The sequence below is a fragment of the Nelumbo lutea genome, chromosome 8 (genome assembly GCF_056320005.1).
Source record: "Nelumbo lutea isolate HS-2025 chromosome 8, American lotus-T2T, whole genome shotgun sequence".
NCBI lineage: Eukaryota > Viridiplantae > Streptophyta > Magnoliopsida > Proteales > Nelumbonaceae > Nelumbo > Nelumbo lutea.
The window spans coordinates 31,941,164-31,962,506 of record NC_142691.1 but is presented as its reverse complement, the minus strand read 5'-3'; the positions used below and the strand labels follow the sequence as shown (position 1 = coordinate 31,962,506).

At 37.6% G+C, this 21,343-nt stretch overlaps 1 protein-coding gene and 1 non-coding gene across 4 annotated transcripts in view; both read left to right on the top strand.

The window, feature by feature from the left end:
• The first annotated feature begins 5,236 nt into the window (after positions 1-5,236).
• On the top strand, positions 5,237-5,343 carry LOC148843712 (small nucleolar RNA R71). Its single transcript, XR_016103920.1, has one exon. It is a non-coding gene; the product is annotated as a small nucleolar RNA R71 (small nucleolar RNA).
• Positions 5,344-18,199: 12,856 nt separating this feature from the next.
• Positions 18,200-21,343, top strand: part of LOC148843711 (increased DNA methylation 3-like) — a 59,967-nt gene continuing 56,823 nt past the window's right edge. Inside the window, exon 1 of one of the 3 annotated variants that reach the window (XM_088959027.1) lies at positions 18,200-18,680. The gene's annotated coding sequence lies outside the window, so the exon portion shown is untranslated. The remainder of the gene's footprint in view (positions 18,681-21,343) is intronic. The other 2 variants (XM_088959028.1, XM_088959029.1) reach the window with 2 other exon arrangements.

Here is a 21,343-nt window from a genome sequence, read left to right as displayed (position 1 = left end):
GTCCTTCTTTGCAATTATTGAACCTCAAGAATTAGCACTTCAGATGTGCACTAGCTCTCTTGACCATTAACAATGAAATCAAGGGCTTCCATACACATGAAGGAAGTTAGGGCTAGTCATGCTGAAAGGCATATTCAGCTCCCCTTTTCTCCTGCATAAATCAAATTGGGTCATTTACAAGAATAAAAACTTAACAAGTACATCAGTCTCCCTCAACTCATTGAATTCCTTCTTAAAAAAAATCATCAAATAAATAGTAATGAACTTGAGGGGTTCCAGTCTTTTTTTTTTTTTTTTGTGATGTCATTGCTTGCATATGTGTGTTGGGGTGCATGAGGTGCATGGTTTCAACCCCCATACCCTAGCCTCGGGCTCACTCCCCCACACTTGAGATGAACATTGTCCTCAATGTTCGTAGTGTTAGGGAGTCACACTTGCTAGAGCAAACTGAAGAAAAGAAAATGATGAACTGAGTCCTTAAAGAATTGGAATTTTGAGAAAAAGATCTTTATTTTACTAACTAATATTCTAAAAAGATAAATGACAAAAAGATTCCTTAACTTGTTCATGAGCAAGCATAAGAGATTATTGGTTATCTAGATAAACAGTGGATGGAGGGGGTACAGTACTACCCATTAAATATGGTTTCAGGCGCTGACCATTTACTTTAAACGTGCCCTGAACTGGGTGGGTGAGTTCTATAGCCCCATGGGGAAAAACCTGTGAAATGGTAAAGGGTCCAGACCACCTGGATCTCAGCTTACCTGGAAACAAGCGGAGACGGGAATTATATAACAATACCTGTTGGCCCACATAAAAGTCCCGTCTCAGCAAGTTCTTATCATGCCAGTTTTTTATTCTTTCTTTATAAACTTTGGCATTCTCATAGGTGGTAAGTCTGAATTCATCCAATTCATTCAATTGCAACCGCCTTTTAGCCCCTGTGGCCTGAATGTCAAAATTTAAGAATTTAAGAGCCCAATAGGCCTTGTGTTCCAATTCAACTGGTAAATGGCATGCTTTACCAAAGACCAATCTGTAGGGGGACATGCCAATAGGTGTCTTAAATGCAGTTCTGTATGCCCATAATGCATCATCTAATTTGATGGACCAATCTTTTCTGGTGGATGCTACGGTCTTTTCCAGAATTCTTTTGAGTTCCCTGTTAGCCAACTTCACTTGGCCACTGGTTTGAGGGTGATAAGGGGTAGCTAATTTATGTGTAATTCCATATTTCTGCATTAACCTCTCAAATTGGCTATTGCAGAAGTGAGTTCCCCTATCACTAATTATAGCTCGCGGAGTGCCAAATCGGGAGAATAGCTTCTTTAGGAAGTGTACTACCCTTCTTGAGTCATTTGTGGGTAAAGCCATGGCTTCTACCCATTTGGATACATAGTCAACTGCAACAAGGATGTACTTATTCCCAAAAGAATTCGGGAAAGGTCCCATGAAATCTATACCCCAAACATCAAAGATTTCACAGATTAAAATATTGGAAAGGGGCATTTCATTCCGTCGGGAAATGTTTCCCGATCTTTGGCATTTGTCACATGTGGACACATACCGATGGGCATCTTTGAAGAGTGTGGGCCAATAAAAACCTGATTGCAAAACCTTGGCTGCCGTGCGACTAGCTCCAAAATGACCTCCTGCTTCTTTATCATGGCAAAATTGGAGTACCGACTCCATCTCCTCCTCGGGGACACATCTCCTTATGATCTGATCTGCACACAATTTATACAAAAAGGGTTCCTCCCACAGATAGTATTTTACATCAGAAAAGAATTTCTTTTTCTGTTGATATGAAAGGTTAGGAGGAAGGACTTGTGCAGCTAGATAATTAGCAAAATCAGCATACCAAGGATATGAGTATTTCTGTATTGAGTACAACTGCTCATCCGGAAATTCTTCTCGAATGTTGCTGGTTATCTCCTCTTTTGAGCTTACCGTGTCCAACCGGGAGAGATGGTCAGCAGCCAGGTTTGCAGCACCCTTCAGGTCTCTAATCTCAATGTCAAACTCTTGCAATAAAAGGATCCACCTGATCAGTCTTGGTTTTGAGTTTTGCTTGGTAAGCAAGTGCCTTAATGCCGAGTGATCTGTGTGGACAACAACCTTGGATAATATCAGATATGAACGAAACTTATCAAGTGCAAATATTACTGCTAACAGCTCCTTTTCTGTGGTGGTGTAATTGAGTTGGGGTCCAGTCAAGGTTCTGCTAGCATAGTAAATTGGCTGAAAATGTTTGTTCATTCTTTGTCCTAAAACAGCTCCTATAGCAAAATCACTCGCATCACACATCAATTCAAATGGGAGGGTCCAATCTGGTGCTATCATGATAGGTGCATGGATCAATTTGTCTTTCAAGATGTTGAAAGCATGAAGACATTCAGTTGAAAATTCAAAAGGCACTTCTTTCTGAAGCAAGGTAGATAATGGCTTGGAAATTTTTGAGAAATCTTTAATAAACCTTCTATAGAATCCGACATGTCCTAAGAAACTTCTCAAAGAACGAATAGATGTTGGGGTTGGTAATTTTTCAATTGCCTCCACCTTGGCCTTGTCGACTTCTATACCTCTTTGAGAGATCTTGTGTCCAAGCACTATGCCTTCTTGCACCATAAAATGACATTTCTCCCAATTCAACACAAGATGTGTTTCTTTACATCTAGTAAGCACCTGTTCCAGATTATTCAAACATGCATCAAATGAAGAGCCAAAAACTGAAAAATCATCCATGAAGATCTCAATAAATTTTTCAACCATATCAGAAAATATAGACATCATACATCGCTGAAAGGTTGCTGGGGCATTGCATAACCCAAAGGGCATCCTTCGGTATGCAAAGGTTCCATATGGGCAAGTAAAAGTGGTCTTTTCTTGATCTTCTGGTGCAATTGGTATCTGGTTATACCCTGAATATCCATCCAAGAAACAATAATACTCATGCCCGGCTAGCCTCTCCAACATTTGATCCATAAATGGGAGAGGGAAATGGTCCTTCCGGGTGGCTTCATTTAATTTTCTATAGTCAATACACACACGCCATCCGGTAATGGTTCTAGTAGGGATGAGTTCATTTTTCTCATTTGGAACAACAGTCGTACCCCCTTTTTTGGGCACAACTTGCACAGGGCTTACCCAAGAACTATCAGAAATAGGATAAATGATCCCAGCATCTAACAACTTAATTATTTCAGCCTTTACCACTTCTTTCATGTTGGGATTCAGGCGCCTTTGGGGCTGAACGGAAGGCTTGCTGTCCTCTTCCATCAAAATTCTGTGAGTGCAGATTGATGGATTAATGCCTTTGATATCTTCTACCTTCCAAGCTATAGCATTTTTGTGTTCCCGCAGCACTCTTAATAGTTTTTCTCTTTGTAAGGGATTCAGTGCTGCGGAAATTATCACGGGGAGATCTGATGGTTCCTCAAGGAAAGCATACTCTAAATGGGATGGTAATTGCTTCAGTTCAAGGGTGGGGGGTTCTTGGGGTGATGGCTTACCTGATGGTCCGGGCAATTTGCCTAAGTTCTCTAATTTAAGAAACCCCTTTCCCTTGAATTGAGGCTTATCATTCAGGTATGCTATCATGAGGTTTATTTTTTCATTTTTTGTTTCTTCAAGTTCTCCCTGCTGGAGGCAGAGTTCAAGAGGATCAGTTATTCTACTTACCTGGAAGCATTCATCAATTGTCAATTCAATGGCATCAATCATAAAACAAGAATCATCACTAGAGGGTGCATGTTTCATAGCATCAGACATTTTAAAAATTATCTCCTCATCTTGTATCCTAAGGCTGAGTTGTCCTTGTTGGACATCAATCATTGCTTTCCCGGTAGCCAGGAAAGGTCTCCCTAGGATAAGCGGGACCTCCACATCTTCTTGCATGTCTAACACAATGAAATCAACTGGAAAAATGAATTTGTCAACTTTAACTAACACATCTTCTATGATCCCCCTAGGATGTCTAATGGATCTATCAGCCAATTGTAATGCCACTCTAGTGGGTTGGGGTTCATTCAACCCCAATTTCTTGAAGATAGAATATGGCATTAAATTGATGCTAGCTCCCAGGTCACATAAAGCTTTTTCGATTTTTAAACTGCCAATGGTACAAGGAATAGTGAAACTCCCTGGATCTTTGAGTTTCTGAGGCAGCTTGTTCAGAAGGATAGCAGAACATTCCTCATTTAATGCAACTGTAGCCACATCTCCCAGTTTCCTTTTGTTTGCCAATAATTCCTTCAAAAACCTTGCATAGTGTGGCATCTGGGCTAAAGCATCAGCAAAAGGAATATTAATATGTAAACTTTTAAATATTTCAAGAAACTTACCAAATTCCTTCTCCAATTTTTGTTGCTTCAGCCTGTTAGGGAATGGAACTTGTGGTTGTTGGTGCATCCCTTGTTGTGCTTCTGGTTGTTCCGTCTTCTGTTGTCTGGTTCCAAGGCTTGTTTCTGCCTTGGGTTCAGCCCAATTCTTCTTTTCTACCTCAGGCAACTCTTTTCCACTTCTTAAGGTAATAGCTTGCACCTGCTCTCGTGGATTCACTTCAGTGTTGCTTGGAAGAGTTCCCGGCAGTCTGGAAGAGATTAATTGTGCCAATTGCCCCACTTGGTTTTCCAGGTTTTTGATTGAGGCTTCCTGGTTCTGGAACCTAGTTTCTGCACCTGCTATAAATTTTGTCATCAGTTCCTCCAAATTGGATTTCGGTTCAGGCTGATGATAAGTCTGGTGGAACGGCTTGGAAATATGCTGATTTGGCCAGGACTGGTTTGAATGTCCCCTCCATCCTGGATGAAAAGTATGGTGACTCTGGTAACCCTGCTGTCTTGACGAATTGCTGACATAGTCAACTTGTTCAGTAGATGGTCTGAACTGATTGCCAACTTGGCAGTCTGTACTGATGTGGCCTCCCCCACACAATTCACAATTAAGAGGCTGCACATGCATGGCAGCTATCTGCATTTCATCTATTTTTTTACTGAGTGCTCCTATTTGTGCAGCTAGTGCTGTATAAGTGTCAACATTATGCAAGCCTTGCTGCTTTCTAGTTTGAGTCCTTTCCGAATGCCATTGATAATTGTTGGCTGCCATTTCCTCAATAAGTGCATGGGCAACCTCAGGAGTTTTATTATTTATGGATCCTCCGGCTGCAGCATCTAATATGGTCTTATTTGAGTCAGTAAGACCATTATAGAAAGTCTGCACTTGCAGCCAAATGGGGAGGCCATGGTGAGGAACTCTCCTTAACAGCTCCTTGTATCGTTCCCATGACTCATATAAAGATTCCCCCTCTTGCTGGAAAAAAGTAGTGATGTCATTCCTCATTTTAGCAGTTTTAGAAGGGGGAAAATATTTAGAGAGAAAACGGCTGGCCATTTCGTCCCATGTGGCTATAGATCCTGCCGGTAATGAGTTCAACCAAGCTTTGGCTTTATCCTTCAAAGAAAATGGGAATAACCTCAGCCGGATGGCATCATCACTTACCCCATTGTGTTTGAAGGTGTCACAGATTTCCAAGAAGTTAGCAATATGGGCATTCGGATCCTCATGGGCCATACCACAAAACTGAACCGTATTTTGTATCATTTGGATTATGGCCGGTTTAATTTCGAAGTTATTGGCAGCAATAGTTGGCCTGATAATGCTGGAGACAGTCCCGGTGAGGGTAGGCTTGGCATAATCCATCATAGTTCTTTGTTCAGCCATTTCTTGTGCTTCTTGTCTGACTTGCTTAGCAGCTCTCAAACGGACACGGAGAGTCCGTTCAATCTCTGGGTCGTAAAGGATCTCTTCCAGTTCAGGTCTGCTTGTCATAAACTGTTAAAGTCAAAGCAATAAAAATGCCAATATTCACAAAAGAAAATAAATAACTAATCCTATCACACTGAAAATGTAAAGTGAAGTATTGGAATACAAAACCTACATCCTATCATGAATAAATGAAGCCGATTATACTAAAAGCAGATTTAAACCAATCATCTTATTCAAGGTTCCTTTATCTACATCCATCGATTGCAACATCTGAATTCAGACCCAATTTAGATCTGAGTTCAGATCTACAAGTCTTTGGTATTGTTAGTCTAGAGAAATTAATAAATAATAATTCAGATCTGAGCTGGATATCTCATACACACTCATTGGTATACACTACAATATACATCCATTAGGTTGGAATCAATTCTGTGATGCTTTAGGGCTGAAATCAGATCTGATCTAAAAAAAAAATTTAAAAGGATCTGAAATAAACTAAAACCAGTCCTGAGTTAGGCTTGGGTTAAAAGCTCTACAATTGAAGCTCAAACCTGTATAGCTGATGCATATCAAACACTTGCTAAGACCTGAAAATTGGGTCTGCAATGTTTGGTATTGCAAGCTATTCGGCCCATACAACTTTTGTAGAAATCTGAAATCAGGTCTGCTAACTGTTGCACTATAGCAGCCCTGCTACAGATCTGAATGCTAAAAGAAATACTTGGAAAGTGCTAATTTTTCTTAAATATCTGAGGCATAACAATTATTCAATCCAAACATACACCTCCTTAGCTAATGTAGCTCGGTTACAAGTGGGTAAAGCCAAGAATTCAGTCCACCCAGAATTCATAGTATGCTCTGTATCAGTTCAGTCCTCACATCATATCAACTGAATTTCAGATTTGAATTTCTCTCATTCCTTGCTATCCATTCACCCTTGAGGCAGGTTGGATGTATCCTAGGGTGGATTGGGGTAGTGATGGCACCCAATTCACCTCAAACTTGCATCGGTTCAGATCTGAGTTCAGAGGAATTCAGATCTGAACTGAGCAGATCTGTAACAGCAGAATTCAGATCTGAACTCAAGTCTGAGTTTGGATCTGAATTCTCAATTGCCTTACCTTCAGTTATTGCTACCAAATTGTTTTTGGGGAATAGCAGAAGTGCCCTAGGGTGAATTGGGGTGGTGATGACACCCAATTCCCCTCAAAATTTCATCAGTTCAGGTCTGAGTTCAGAGGAACTCAGATCTGAACTGTTGCAGATCTGCAATAGCAGAATTCAGATCTGAACTCAGATCTGAGTTCTGATCCGAATTCTCAATTGCTCCTCTGGTTGTTCAAAAGATCTCCCCCTTTTTTCTTTCATTTATTTATTTTTTTTTTTTTTTGTTTTTGTAACGAAAGAAAAGAATAATAAAATCTGAAACACAAGCAACTCTTTTCGGCTGAGGGCTGCAGATCTGAAATCTACTGATCTGAGTGTCGAATGCAACTCAGATCTGCAACACTCATGTTTATGTGAATTTTTTTTTTCTTTATTCTTTTTGAAAGGAACAACACCAAGATTGAATAGAAATCAAATATGCCTTTATTAAAATGAAACTGAAACCAGAAAAAGAGAGTAATCTACTTAAGAAAGAAGAAACATAACTACATGAGTACAGCAGTTGCAGTCCAAGCTGAAATGAAAAAGTTAGCAAATTAACCCAACTATGAATGCAATGCTGAATGAGATCAGATTAAGAATGCTCAATGTTTCCTAATATTGCTTCTCTAAATCCCCGGCAACGGCGCCAAAAACTTGATGTGTGGCTCATTGTGACACTAGCAAGTGCACTAGCCGTTCAAGTAATAAAGTAGTGAGTGAAGTATCGTTCCCACGAGGATTTAGGAAACAATTACCAATACTAAATTGAACATTTCTTATCTGATCAACAAATAAATCAAAACTCTAATGAAAGCTAAGAAATCCTAAATTAAAATCTATCTAAATCATTGGTCCAATTGCCTTCAATTCAGGTTAGAAGAGTAAGCAGTAAATGTCAATCTCAGAATTCAGCAATCTATCAATTTGGATCATTCGAATGAATCATGATTGAGCCTTGGTTTGGTGAAACCCCAAGGTCATGAACAGCCTCTCTCAAGCGCATGTTCATCCTATGCATGAGTGACGGTTCTTCTATCTCTAGCAAGAATCTAATCCCCATGCATGCATTTCTTCAAACACTTCTAAGGCATCAATTCAAATCTGAATTGATCACCAACTGAATTGTGCAAGTTATCTCTAACCTTGCACTCAATTCAGTTCTTGAATAGTAGATCTGAATTCCTAGAGTCTCTCTCAAGCACTCTAGGAATTCCAAGCTGTAGATTAATTCGCCCAATCTGAAAATTGCAGATCTGAATTCTCTTTCAAGCAATTCAGATCTTGCAATCTCAGATCTGAGAATTCAGATCTGAGTTTTGAAGGTTAGTTGGCCGAATTAATCTACAATCACACCCTTATTCAAGAAACTTCAAATACAATGCATGACCATTTGAATGAATCAAAAAGAATTAGATTGCTGAACTGAAATTTTACAAGCTGAAATACATCAAGGAAGAATGGAAACAAGGAGAAAGAAGAAAGAACATATAACTAAGAAACTGAATTCAAATCAAAAGAGAATGAAACTACAAATGATTTATTACAGAAGATCTTTGAATCACAAACTCTCAATTCGAACTCACCTTCTTCTTCTAGCTTGCTTGTCTTGAACTTCCTTCAGCCCTTCTTCTTCTTCTTCCTTGCGCCTAGCCTTCTTCTCTTCTCTTCTCTCAAGGTGGCCGAACCTCTAAGAGTGGGAGAGCTTTCCTCTCAAGCAATTGAACAACTTTCTCCCCTCCTAGAGGCCTCCTTATATAGTTTTTCAAGGGGGCTCTTGCCCCTTCTTGAAGCCTCTAGAATGGGGTGTATTACACCCCTCATGAACCTTCTAGAGTGCTCCCTCCTTCTCTTCAAGAAACATCTAGGAGTTGCCGCCCCTAGCTCCCTTTGGGCTGCTATTTGGGCTACAACTTAGCTTGCTTTTGAGCTCATGTGGGCTACACTCTAGGCTGTTATTTGGGCTAAAAATGGGCCTTCTTTGCTGGGCCGAATTCTCCTCATAGCTAGGCTTCTTCCCTTGGATTTTCCAAAGAGTTTCACTTGCTCTTCTTGGGCCGAATGAAATTCTCTTGCTCTCATGGCTGGGCCGGGCTGAACTTGATAAATTTTTGGGTTTTCTTTTCTTGCTTTTGCCTTCTTTTTGTTGATTTGGCTCCCCCTGAAATCTTTCTTGCAATCAAGCTAAAATACGGCAAAAATTTAATTAAACCATTATAAAATTTCATGCAAAAACCTCATAAAATATAGATAAATTGTAAGTTCATCAAATACCCCCACACTTAAGCTTTTGCTTGTCCTCAAGCAAAGACATCAGCCATAAACTTAACATTCCCCCCTTCTGTTCTCACCATTTACCTGGTGAACTTTTTAAGATAGAAATGCATTGAGTAGTCGGGGAACTTTTGTAAGTGCTTAACTCTTATTCTTGTAAATTACCATTTAAGATATGTATCAGATCCGAGGAAAGGAGAATATGAATTTCATCATAGTCTAGCCTTCACTCCTAATTCATATATAAATCAGCTCTTTAATTGTCAAGGTTAATAATCAAATTTCACTGAGTTTCACATTCTCCTTGCTGAATTGGGTATAACTTAAAACCTTCCCCCAAGTTTGAAACTAAGCCTTCTTGAAATTCAAGATAAAATGAGCATAATAGAGGCTTAGTTAGAATATTCAGCAATTAATCAAATGATTGATCAACATGATCGACTTGCTGCTAAAAGATAAACTACAACTTCAAACAAATATACAATATCTAAAATGGTTAATTAGGAGTTAAACAAAATAGAACAATAAACACAAGTAACTACTAGAAAAGTATATAACAGTTGATAGTAAATAGGACAATTAAGTATAGAAGTTACTGAATAAGTTATTGGAATGAACAATTAAATAAAGAGTTAATAATGAATTCAAATAATTGTTAAAATGTAATGGTATTTGAAAGTAAATTAACTAAAATGTAAATGGTAGATGCATAAAATGTGCATGCTGAGTTTTATAGCTAAAGGTTAAGGACTAACTACAAATGGTAGTTGTGAAATGGATAAACCACTAGAAAATAAAAAAAAAATGTGAGATTCAAGTTGTTGAATGATAAACAAAATAAAAGGAACTTTATAGGAATGTCAAGAACAACTTAACTGATGAAAGTAAATCATGTGGTTGAATAATAAGTGAAGAAATAAATGTAAACAACTTCAAAAAATATAAATGCATAGTAATTAAATGTTAACAATTAGCAGTTAGTCCAAGTTAGTAGACAATAGAGCGCTTAAACTATTAAATGTAAGTGTTAATGCATTTGTAGAGTTAATAGCTCCTGCACCATGAAATTTATATCTTATAATTTAAAAATAAAATAAATAAAGTAAAATGCAATAACTACAATAGATACTCAAGTCTATATAGCTAGCTAAAAACTAGTGAATGTTAGTAACAAAGCAACTACAAAAACTTAAAAAGTAAAGAAAACAAAAACAAGAAATGCATAAAAAGGGGCACACAAGATTTTTGAGGTTCGACAAAAATCCCTATGTCTTTTACCTCAGACACTTTTTGAGGATTTCCACTAACCAAACCAAATGGACTTATCGAGTGCCAACAAAGCCTTACAACCATTGGGTTTTCAAGGTTCAACCAACCATGGATAGGCTTCTAAATGATACCCAAACTCAACAAAACTGCATGGGTTCCTATCAAACCTAAGATGGTAGAACTTCAAGGTCTCTACAAAGCCTTAAGTTAGCTTTTAAAGTCCCAATCAAACCTTCAACGGTGCTTAAATTATAACACCTCCTGCACTAAGAAATATTATAAAGAGAGCACAACATAACATGATACAAAGCTTCTTAATATGCAAATATAAAAGATTACATCTCAACATATTTAGTTGCAAGAGTATAGGTTCAAAATGCTCAATTTAGGAAAGAGATTCTCAATAAATGGATGAGATTATATGAGCCCTGCTAACTTGCTCTTAAAAGCAACTAAAGACTATACATTAAGTTGTTTTCACTAGTTTTTTTTTCACTAGTTTTTTAAAAGCTTAAGTTGTTTTCACTAGTTTTTTTTCTTTTTCTTTCTTATTTTATTTGTTGCTTTTTAATCAAGTTAGACTCTATTTATATAGGTTTATAGAGCAACTAATCATTTTCTAATACTTTAGGGTTTCTTACTAAATACATTATTGATTCAAAATGTCTCCAATATGATAGAATACTTGATAAAGATAGTAATAGCTGTTTAAGCCTTGAAACAATCAAGCTTCCTCAAAGTTGTCAACTACAATATCACAGTAGTCATCTACTAGACGAAGGGAGCAAGAATCTTTTTCTCCTTTAGTCCATCAAAGTTAGTCAACTATACTATTTTTGATATTTTACTACTCTATTCAGCTTGGGCATTTTTATGCCTTGGTTGTAATGAGCAGTCTTATGCATTTTAGGCTAGTAAACTATATCATATAGTCTAGCATTTTATGCCTTAACTATCATAGGTAGCGGTGGCAACGAGCCGATATTTTTATAAGCTATTCGAGCTTGGTTCGGCTTGGTTTCAACCGAACTCAAACCCAATTCAGGGGCTCGATTATTAAATGAGTCGAGCTCGAGTTAACTATACATTTTAGTGTAGTCGACTATATCACACAATCTAGCATTTCAAGCCTCAACTGTAAGAAGTAGTTGTCTATACTACTTTGTTAGTCGATTAAACTATAGACCCTAGGCAATTTGTCTCTGTAATTAAGATTATTTAACTATATGACTTTGGTTGACCAATTAATGATAGTTGAACACTTAGAAAGCTCGAAAACATTTATCCAATGGTTTGGGAATTCTTCCTATAGCTTTCAATATTGTTTTTTCAAGAATCTAAAACTTGTTTAGGTTTAGAAAAGCCTAGAAATTAAACCTATTATAATTGTTGGTCTCTAAGGTTGAGTTAGCCGAGTTTGGTTTTATTGAGCATTATAAAAATTGTATTTCAATCAATTAATTACATAGAAAAAAAATTAAAGATATGATTCTTAAACAAAGGGTTGATATGTGCTTCCTCGTTATTGATTTGTTGTAGTATAAAACCTCTTAAGCAACTCTAAGGCCTTTGAAACTTATTATAGCATTTTCATGCTTGATGGTGATGGTTCTAAAAATGTGAAGTTCAAATAGCTCAAATAGCTCTAAAGCCTTTGAGACTTATTAGATTAGTTACAAATTTATCACACCATTAGTACTCTTAATGAATTTATTTTATCAAAACACATAAAGTTAACAAAGAAATCTAAAGGAAGTTTTACTATGACATTGCAATATATCTAGGTCGAATTGCATGTGTTACCAATTGCCAAAAGATTCAGGATGCTAGTAGGTGGTTACTAAAGTCTAGAAGACAAAACATAATATGCAATAGATATGTTTTCTCTACGTTCAAGTTAAGTTAGGTGTCCAACAAGGGATGAATCCAAGAAGCAAATTATACCGTCAGAATTTATTATAACATTGGATAGAGTTTTGGTATGAAAAACTTTCCGCCTTCTCTATTGTTGAGGAATTGTCATGTCTACATTACAAGAAAGGAGTTAAGGTGTTAGTGAATGACTTGGACGTGCATGGTGAGAGATTGTATAGACAACTTGGCTAGTAATGGGAATAGAAGATTGCGCGAGTGGTCCCATGTCCAACCAATAAATTAATTGGCAATTAACAAGGAGAAATTCTAATGTCACACGAGTAATAAATGCTTTAACAATGATATTTTGCAAATAGTGATGTCTTTAAAGTTATTCATCCAAGAATTAATTCAGACCACGAAAAGAGTTTCAACAGATGTAGGCTTAGGATGCTTGACCCCTAAGAATGGTGATATAAGTGCAAAAAGTGAGATTTGGTAAAGAGCAAAAGAATGTTAAGGACTAAGAGCCAAATTCATACCGGAAGGCCCAAGATAACATCTTTATTGAATGGGCTAATCTCACCAAAAGGCCCAAGATATATGATGATATGGATCCGGGAATGGTGGAGGTGACTATGGAAGATGATGTATCAAAAGTAAGGCCTATGTTAGCATTGTTCCTATCTGCACCCCCAAAATGAGATCATTTATTGCTGATACAAGAAGACAAGAGAGGGATGGTCCAAGCCAAGTAAGAATTCCAATCCTAACCATACTAATGTTCAACCAACTCAAGGCACAATGACTCCAAGGGATTATAGCTACCATGCATTATGAAGACATTTGTTTAGAATTATCACTGTATGGGGTAAGCCCAAGTAGTTCATACTCTTAGGGATCATGTGTGGTCCCATTCCCTACAAGTAGTATTCCCCTTAGAAATAAAGATCCAATCTAATAGGGTCTATTTGAAGCTATTCAATATGGGTTTTCCTAATTACTCTATAATGGAGCCTATCAATTTGTCATTTGGTTTTCTATGGGTTTTTAGTGACTTGATATACATTATAGTTATATTTGAAAATGTAATATTATTGATATAATAATTATTCACTCTTACTCTCAAACAAGGTATAGGTTGTCCATCTATGTTGATCTTGTTAGGCACAAGAAAAGAAATTAGCAACAATTATTTGACATTGCAACAACTATTATGGGCTCAAGGTTGTGGTTTGAGATTCCAATGATATTTTGAGCAATTATAAGAAGCAAGATGAGAGAATAGTGAATTGTAGTAGTTTGTAATTGATTGTTGTGATCTAATTCACCTTGGTTGTTTGATGATTCATTTCTCTTCGTCTAATAAGCAGCATGGTAGGCGAAATATGCATGAAATGCTTGGCTAAGTCCCTATAAACAAAACCTGATAGGCAATATTTACAAAGGGCCATATTTCAATGATTAGTTGTAAAGTGCTTTCTTGGAAAGCAAACTTATTTCAAATAAAATTTTGGCGGCCCATGAAGCTTTTTATTAGTTGTGGTTTAAGAAGAAATGTTGGGTGGATATTAAGTTATATATCAATAAAGCATATAATTGGTTGGATTGGAAATTCATCTTTTCTTTCTTACAAAAAATAGGTTTTGCTTCTTGGTGGAATAGTTTGATAGACCAATGTATCTCTTTTGTAGATTTTTTAGTATTGATCAATGGAATTAAGAGGGGCACTGTTTATTTGTTGAAAGGAATCTAACAAGGGAACCTAATATCTTCATATGTTTTCATTTTGGCAATGCAAGTTTTACAACAATAAAAAAGGCTATCCAATGAAGGCAATTGACTAGATCCATGTTAAAATAGAGGGGGTTGGTGCTCCCCTCCCCTCCCCCCCCCCCCCCCCCTCTCCTTTTGCATATGATAGCCTTTTATTCTTGAAGGTCAATATTTCCAATTGCATAGTTATCATTTATAAGTGTAGTGATGTATCAAGACAACACACTTGCTTATACAAGTCTAGAGTTTTGATTAGTTTAAACATTTCAAAAAGGTTAAAGAAAATCATCCTTCATACCCTCAAAATCCCCAACGCTAAGGGGTTTCAAAGTGGTTGATAAATTTGGTTGTAAGAAGGAAATTTGAGTTCTTTTCTTTTCATTTAAAGGAGATAGGAAAATCTAAGCTTGTTGGTTGGAAGAGGCTACTTTGTCTTTGACTAAGAGAGAAATTTTAATTGAAGTTGTCTTTTTTTATTACAAAATATAGTATCACACTCTCTATTCAAATGAATTTTGGGATTAAAACTTTTTGCAAACATTTTTCAGAAAATAACATAATATATGTATAAATACATTTGGAAAATCTGAGTTTAAATGCAACTGAAATCCATTGCTAACGTTGTAGGTTTCCATCAGAGAGAGTGTAAATCATGATATTCACTTTATATGACAAAATGGCTGATTCTATTACTATAATCAACCACTTAAGTAATTTTCTAAATTGCTCCAATATGCCCAAATATTTGACCCTTAATTGCTCACACTAATTGACATATTAAAAGCAACTTAGTCTAAAACATAGTGCAATGTCATGGTCAAGTATGGGGTTAAGTGCAAATTTTCAATTTTGCACATCTATCTCTAACGTTCAGGGCATAACTAGGATTTTGTCTAGGTTCAATGTTTCTTTGAAGCACACCCACTCATTGTGTTTGTGGTCTAACCATAGCAGTTGGGACAAGTTGCTTCACCAATTTGACAACACATCAATGTCAGCCTTGTCAGGGCAAATTCTCCAAGCCTATTTAATGGTTGAAAACAATATAAATTAAAATAAGTCTTAGAAGTGTCTAGTTTAAGGAGTAATTCATACAAACATAATAATTTAAACATAGAACAATAATATATTCATATTATTCATATATAAATGTTTATATACATTAATCTAATTGGAATTAAGGGCATACCCTATCTAACACTAGTCACATCATTGTTTCATTCAAATATAGTCAAACCAACCACTTTTGTTCGTTGTTGGTCACACCTTTATTTGGTTTGATAATAAATTTTAGCTAACTTGTTGAAGAGCACTTAGGCTATAACCTGCAAACGATATTTGATTGCTCAAATTTGAATTCAATCACATTTAGGGTTATTCAAAATTGAGGTCCATTTATAATGAGATTGAATATAAATGCACTCATATCTGATTAGATAATATTCAATTAACTTCAATTCAAATATATGTGCTCATAATACTTAAAATTTATATTGTATTAAGGGAAGTTGGTTTAAATATTGCATTTTTATTAGATTGTTTTTGGTTTAAGTTACATTAAAGTTATTTTCAATCTAATTTTTAAGCAAATACATTATAAATTTAACTTTTTAACTTGTACGAGACCAATACAACTACCACCTTTGATATCTAATATTGATCATTTTTAGTTTAAAGTTGTTTATACTATTGAATATACCAGGGTTTTTAAAACCGGCCCAGATAGGGAACTAGTTTTTGGGTTAACTTGTCTGATAGTCCAGTTTAAACGGACAACCCACTCTAACAAAAAACCCAAAAACAAAAAATAAATGCCAAAAACCATTCCCAGGTTGAACAGTTCGACAACTTGAAAGTTTGACTACTCGAGTCTGTAGTTCGTTGACCAAATCAATGGTTTTTGGCCAAATAGCGGTTTTGGGGTAAAATAGAACCATAGAAGTGACTGGTTAATTCTTGATTTTTTTGGTCTGACCATCAAGTCCAGTCCATTTTTGAAAACCATGCAATATACTTTTGTAGCCCGAATTATATTGGAATCCCATGGATAATATCCAATCCAAATTAGAATATAAACTCACCAAATTTGGATATGATACTTAAGGTATTTTATTCGAATCTTTTGCAGCCGAATCACTTTTTTTATTTTTTATAAGGGTAAATTACAAAGACCCCCCTGTACTATGATCGTGGGACAAAAACCCCCTTCCGTTAGCTTTCCATTGAAATCTGCCATTGCAATACTTTTTAATCCCCATACTACCCTTGTAATAGCTATTCAAACAATTGAGAGAAAAACATTGTTCATCTTCCCCGACCTTATGATACACGAACAACAGTGACGGTAGTTGTTGCAACGGTGGCGGACTTTTGTTGAAGTCCTCCCTCTCTCTCCCTCGATTTCTCTTCTTCCGCTTCCGCTTTCTTATTTCCAATTTCCTTTGTTTTCCGTTCCTTGTAGATGAAGAACAAACAACAGAAGGAAATACAATTTGAATGGTTTTGAGTGCGACCATATGCACCTGCACCCAGCCTTGGTGGATCGGAGGTGGGTGCCGAACTCAATTGGCCTGGCACCAAGCCAAGGTGTCTTTGTCACATACCCTAGGTGGATCGGAAGTGGGTCCTGAATAGAGGTGGATTCGAGCCGAGCCGAGCCAAATAGTACCAATCTCGAGCTCGGCTCGAGACTATTCTACAAGGCTCGAGCTCGGCTCAAGCTAGAACCTTGAGCTCGAGCTCGGCTCGAGTCAAGAGTTCATAAGCTCGAGCTCGGCTTGGCTCAACTCGTTTTATATTTTATAAAAATATAAATTATATATAGATTTTTATTTTATATTTAAAAAAGTAAGAATTAATATAAATATTAATTATAATATTTTTACTATATATTATTTTCTATAATATATATATATATATATATATATATATATATATATATATATATATATATATATATATATTATAGAAAATAATATATATTCGAGCTGACTCGCGAGCCTTACAAGCCGAGCTCTAGTAGGCTCAAGCTCGGCCGAAATCAAGCCGAGCCAAGCTCAAGCAGCTCGTGAAAAGCTCAGTTGGTTGCCACCCCTAGTCCCGAACTCAATTAGGAAGTTACCACCACTGTTGGAACCCTAGGTGGATCGGAGGTGTGTCCCAAACTCATTTGGCCTGGCACCAATATCGACCCCCCTTTAATGGAATTTCTTTACTTTTGGCCTCTCTGGCTTGCTTCCCTGCTCCCAAGATAAGAAAAAGAATTACTAACGTAGTTGAGAGAATTGAGATCACAACAATAATATGACTCTTTCTTTCTTTGCCCCCTTCATCAGTCATCAGTCATCACCATGTGCATCTTCTTCAGTTTTGCTTCTTCTCTATTTGATTTCTTTTCTCATTCTTTCTTCTTTTCATTTGTAATCATGGTCATTCTGATCCCTTGGAGCAAGAGTTAAAACCAAGTAACCAACTCTCAAAATCAAATGTATATCGATTCAGGGGAGGCTGAGGTGCTCCTCCTTGACTATTTTTTATTGTTAGTCTGTTATTGCAACGTACAACTAGGTTGGTGGATCTAGGACCCATTCAACGGGATTCATTCCCAACTTGATTAGGGAGTTAATGGACGGAAATTTCTTTTTCTTCCTTAGATTCAATAGAGCCTGTTGTAGATTAAGCACATGGTCCCCAAGAGTTACAAAGAATTCAAACATCAATGTGATTGCTGAATTTACAAAACTAGTCGTTTAATTTTAGGCCTCAGTAGTAGAGGTTAGAGGGGGGAAACTGACAAGGCAGGGTTCAGGTGCATATGGTCACACTCAAAACCATTCAAATTGTATTTCCTTCTGCTGTCTGTTCTCCATCTATAAGGAACGAAAAACAAAGGAAATCAGAAAGAAGGGGGAGGAGAGAAAGGGGAAGGGGAAGAAGAGAGATTGGGGAAGAGAGAGAGAGGGAGGACTTCAACGGAAGTCCATCGCCGCTACAATATCTACCACCATTGTTATTCATGTATCGTGAGGTCGAGGAAGATGAACAATGTTTTTCTCCCAATTATCCGAATAGCTATTACAAGAATAATATAGAGATTAAAAAATATTGCAATAGCAGATTTTAACGAAAAGCTAATGAGAGAGGTTCTTTGTCTCACGGTCATAGTACTGGTGTTTGTAACAAAATAAAGTACAGGGGGTCTTTATAATTTACCCTTTTGATAAGTATCCCGATCACCGGTAGCCGGAAACAATCATAGGGTCAAAGATAAAAGGAAATCTCGTTGCTGGGACCCAGTCAGTGGTGGCGATGGTAGTCAACCAGACAAGCTGTCGACTGATCCCTGTTGTAGCCCCCGGCGCATACCCCTAGGTTTCTAGTTATGTCTTTAGTTACAATTCTCCCTTTGTGGTCCATCGGTAGATCCCATCTTTTGACCGCTGGCGGTGAGAGATCCGGCCGCCGTTCGAGGCAGAGCTTTCCGCCGGTTGCCATTCACCGGTTCTGGAGGCCATGTCTCCACGTATTAAGTTGGTTATGACCCACTGATCCTGCCGATTGTGTCTCCTCCCTCGACCCGCGGCTTTGTCTATAAGGTGAGCCTCGTTCTCTCTGTTCACTTTTCATTGAAGGTCATTTAGCTAACATTTTCTTGTTTTTTTTCGAAGCCATCATAGCTAACACTTGCTCTCTATTCAACTTACATGGTATATTAGAGATTTATGATTTTTCCAGTTTTCTCTTGTTCGTTTTTGCCGAATATCGTTGAGTTTGTTGTGTTCGAAATGGTTGCTTTTAGACGAAGAACCGGTCAAATAGCACGGAATAGATAGTCAAAGGCTAATAGTTACTTTTGTTAAGTTGCATAATTTGCGGTTAATCCGGAGCAACTGCTTTGGTTGCTTTTTCTGGGTCTGTTGATATATTCCTTGCTGTGTGTGTGTTTTCTGTTGATCTCTTCTGATATAAATGCTGTTGTGGTAGTTCTGTTGGTATGGTTGATGGAAGATGAACAGAATGTGTAGGTTTAGATGGATGTAGGACTCGCAAGAACAAGGATTCACAGTACATCTATATACGAACTATTAAAGAAGGCCATATTTTGTTGAATTTTAACATTATAAACCGACACGGGAATTAGAACTTGTGTGTTAGGAGTCTGACTTGGAAGGAAGCCAGAACAAGGACTCACAGACATGGTCTGAGGTTCAGACATATTTAGGAGGTGAGTATTGCTTTTTTTGGGTAAGTGGTGTGGAGATTTCCCTAGGTGCAAGATAGTTTATGTGCTTTTGTCATTCGGAGCAAGTATGGAAGGAATAGGAATGGTTGGGATAGAAACTTGTCTCTCTACAAAATCTCCTCCACCAGCCCTTGGAAAGGTATTATTTCTTACTTTGACCTTTTCGTTCCTTTCCTGAGACTTTGTTTAGATAATGGTAATCGTATCAAATTCTAGATTGACGTTGACCTATAGCTAGGAGCCTAGGGTAACCCCTTTGCTCCTCCTATGCCAAGCCAATCTCTTCCTAGATAGGGAGGCCTCAATCCCCTTGGTAATTACTGGGGGGGAGCAAGGTCTCTCTTTCAATTTCAATTTTCATAGAGCCCTAAATGATGTTGACTCTCAAAGATTTCTTCTCTACTCTCTTCCCTCTATTCTGTTTTTTATTGCATCTCAATCCTTTGATAGGAGAGCTTGGTGGCCTTTTACAAATGGTCAGTTTTGTATTAAATCCTTTTTCGTCAAGTTGGTGGCAAGCTTATCTAATCTACCCCCTCTTTCCCTCATAAGTAGGTTTTGCTTCCAGTGGTCCCTCTTAAAGTTTGCTTCTTTATGTGGGAGGCTTTTTTTATTTTTTTTGAAAAGTAAAATAAAAATTCATTAAAAGGAAAAAGAGTACAATCTGCAAGGGTGATAAATTATCACCACACTAACATCAACAAGAACAAAAAGTACCCAACTTCAATTATCCACGTTACAAAATTGAAACCTAACCCCCCCCAATAAAACTTTTATCAGACTCGACTCACTTGACTTGAGAAAACAAAACAAGACCAAACTGCAGTAAAAATATCAATCAAAATTGCCATCTTTCGATCCTTGGCTCCAGAAAGATTTCTCTTCTTGCGCCATCCAATTAATCCAGCAAGAAAAAGAAAGACATCTTCAAATTCCTCTGACCGTCAGCCCTCCTCTGCATCTTGGCCAGGAGGGAAATTCCAAAGGAGCAGTCATGATCCAATTCAATCCTGTTGACTATTTCCTCCAAAAGACCCTTCACTATTCTTCATCTCAGATCTCTTCCCACTCTTCTCCTTTCTCCCAAATTTCTCCTCCCACTCTACAGATTTTCCTTCTCTTCTGATCCTTTAAACTTCTCAAAACATTCCGAAAAGCAACCTCTCTCTCTCTCTCACTACCTCAACTACTGACCAACTGCCACTCTCTTTCATCAACCCCCTTATTCTTCTCCAACCCAACTGTCTTCCCTCTCTTCTCTTTCATCCCAAGTATCTCCTCCTTCCCCAAATGTCTTTTTCTTATTCTTTTCTTCCCCTCTATTTCTCTCAAACTGCTCTATTTCTCTCCTAACCATCCTCTCCCCTCCCAAGAAGAACATGCTGAGCGACTTTCCCACTTCCACCTGTCTGTCCACCAACTTCTCAATTTCCACCCTCTTCTCCCCTGATTCTCCCTCTATTGGATTTTCTTTCTCTCCCCATCCCTGCCTCTACCGCAATCCCCTCCTTTAAGCCCACTTTCGAGATATCTAACTCTCTCTCTCTCTCTCTCTCTCTCTCTCCCCCTCCCATTCCCTTCTTGTCTCCTTGATTGCACACCCTCTTTTTTCTTAAATACACCTTGCTTTGCTTCTCTCGACTGGTTTCTAAAGTTTGTATCTTTTTCTTTCTTTTATTTCCCCTTTTTCCCTCCGCCCCCCTAAGTCCCGCTTCTTCCTTTTCCTACTAGTTCCTTCTTGTGTTTTTAAAATATAGAGGGTAGTTAAACTTACCTCATTATTTAGGTATGCAACTATTTCCAGAGCACTTGAACCAGCCTCAGTGTTCTCTCCAATTTCTATAGTTGCTGATTGCTCCGCCTTGTCAAAATTTTCTTTCTCCCCATTTTCAGATACCCGAGCCCTCAGCGCTCCATCACTTGGTGTCACTGACTGGTAGGATCTTGGCTATTAGCCTCAGCTGGAACAGTGCATTTGTTCAGCGTAGAATCAGCCCAACCCAGGTTGGGGTTAAA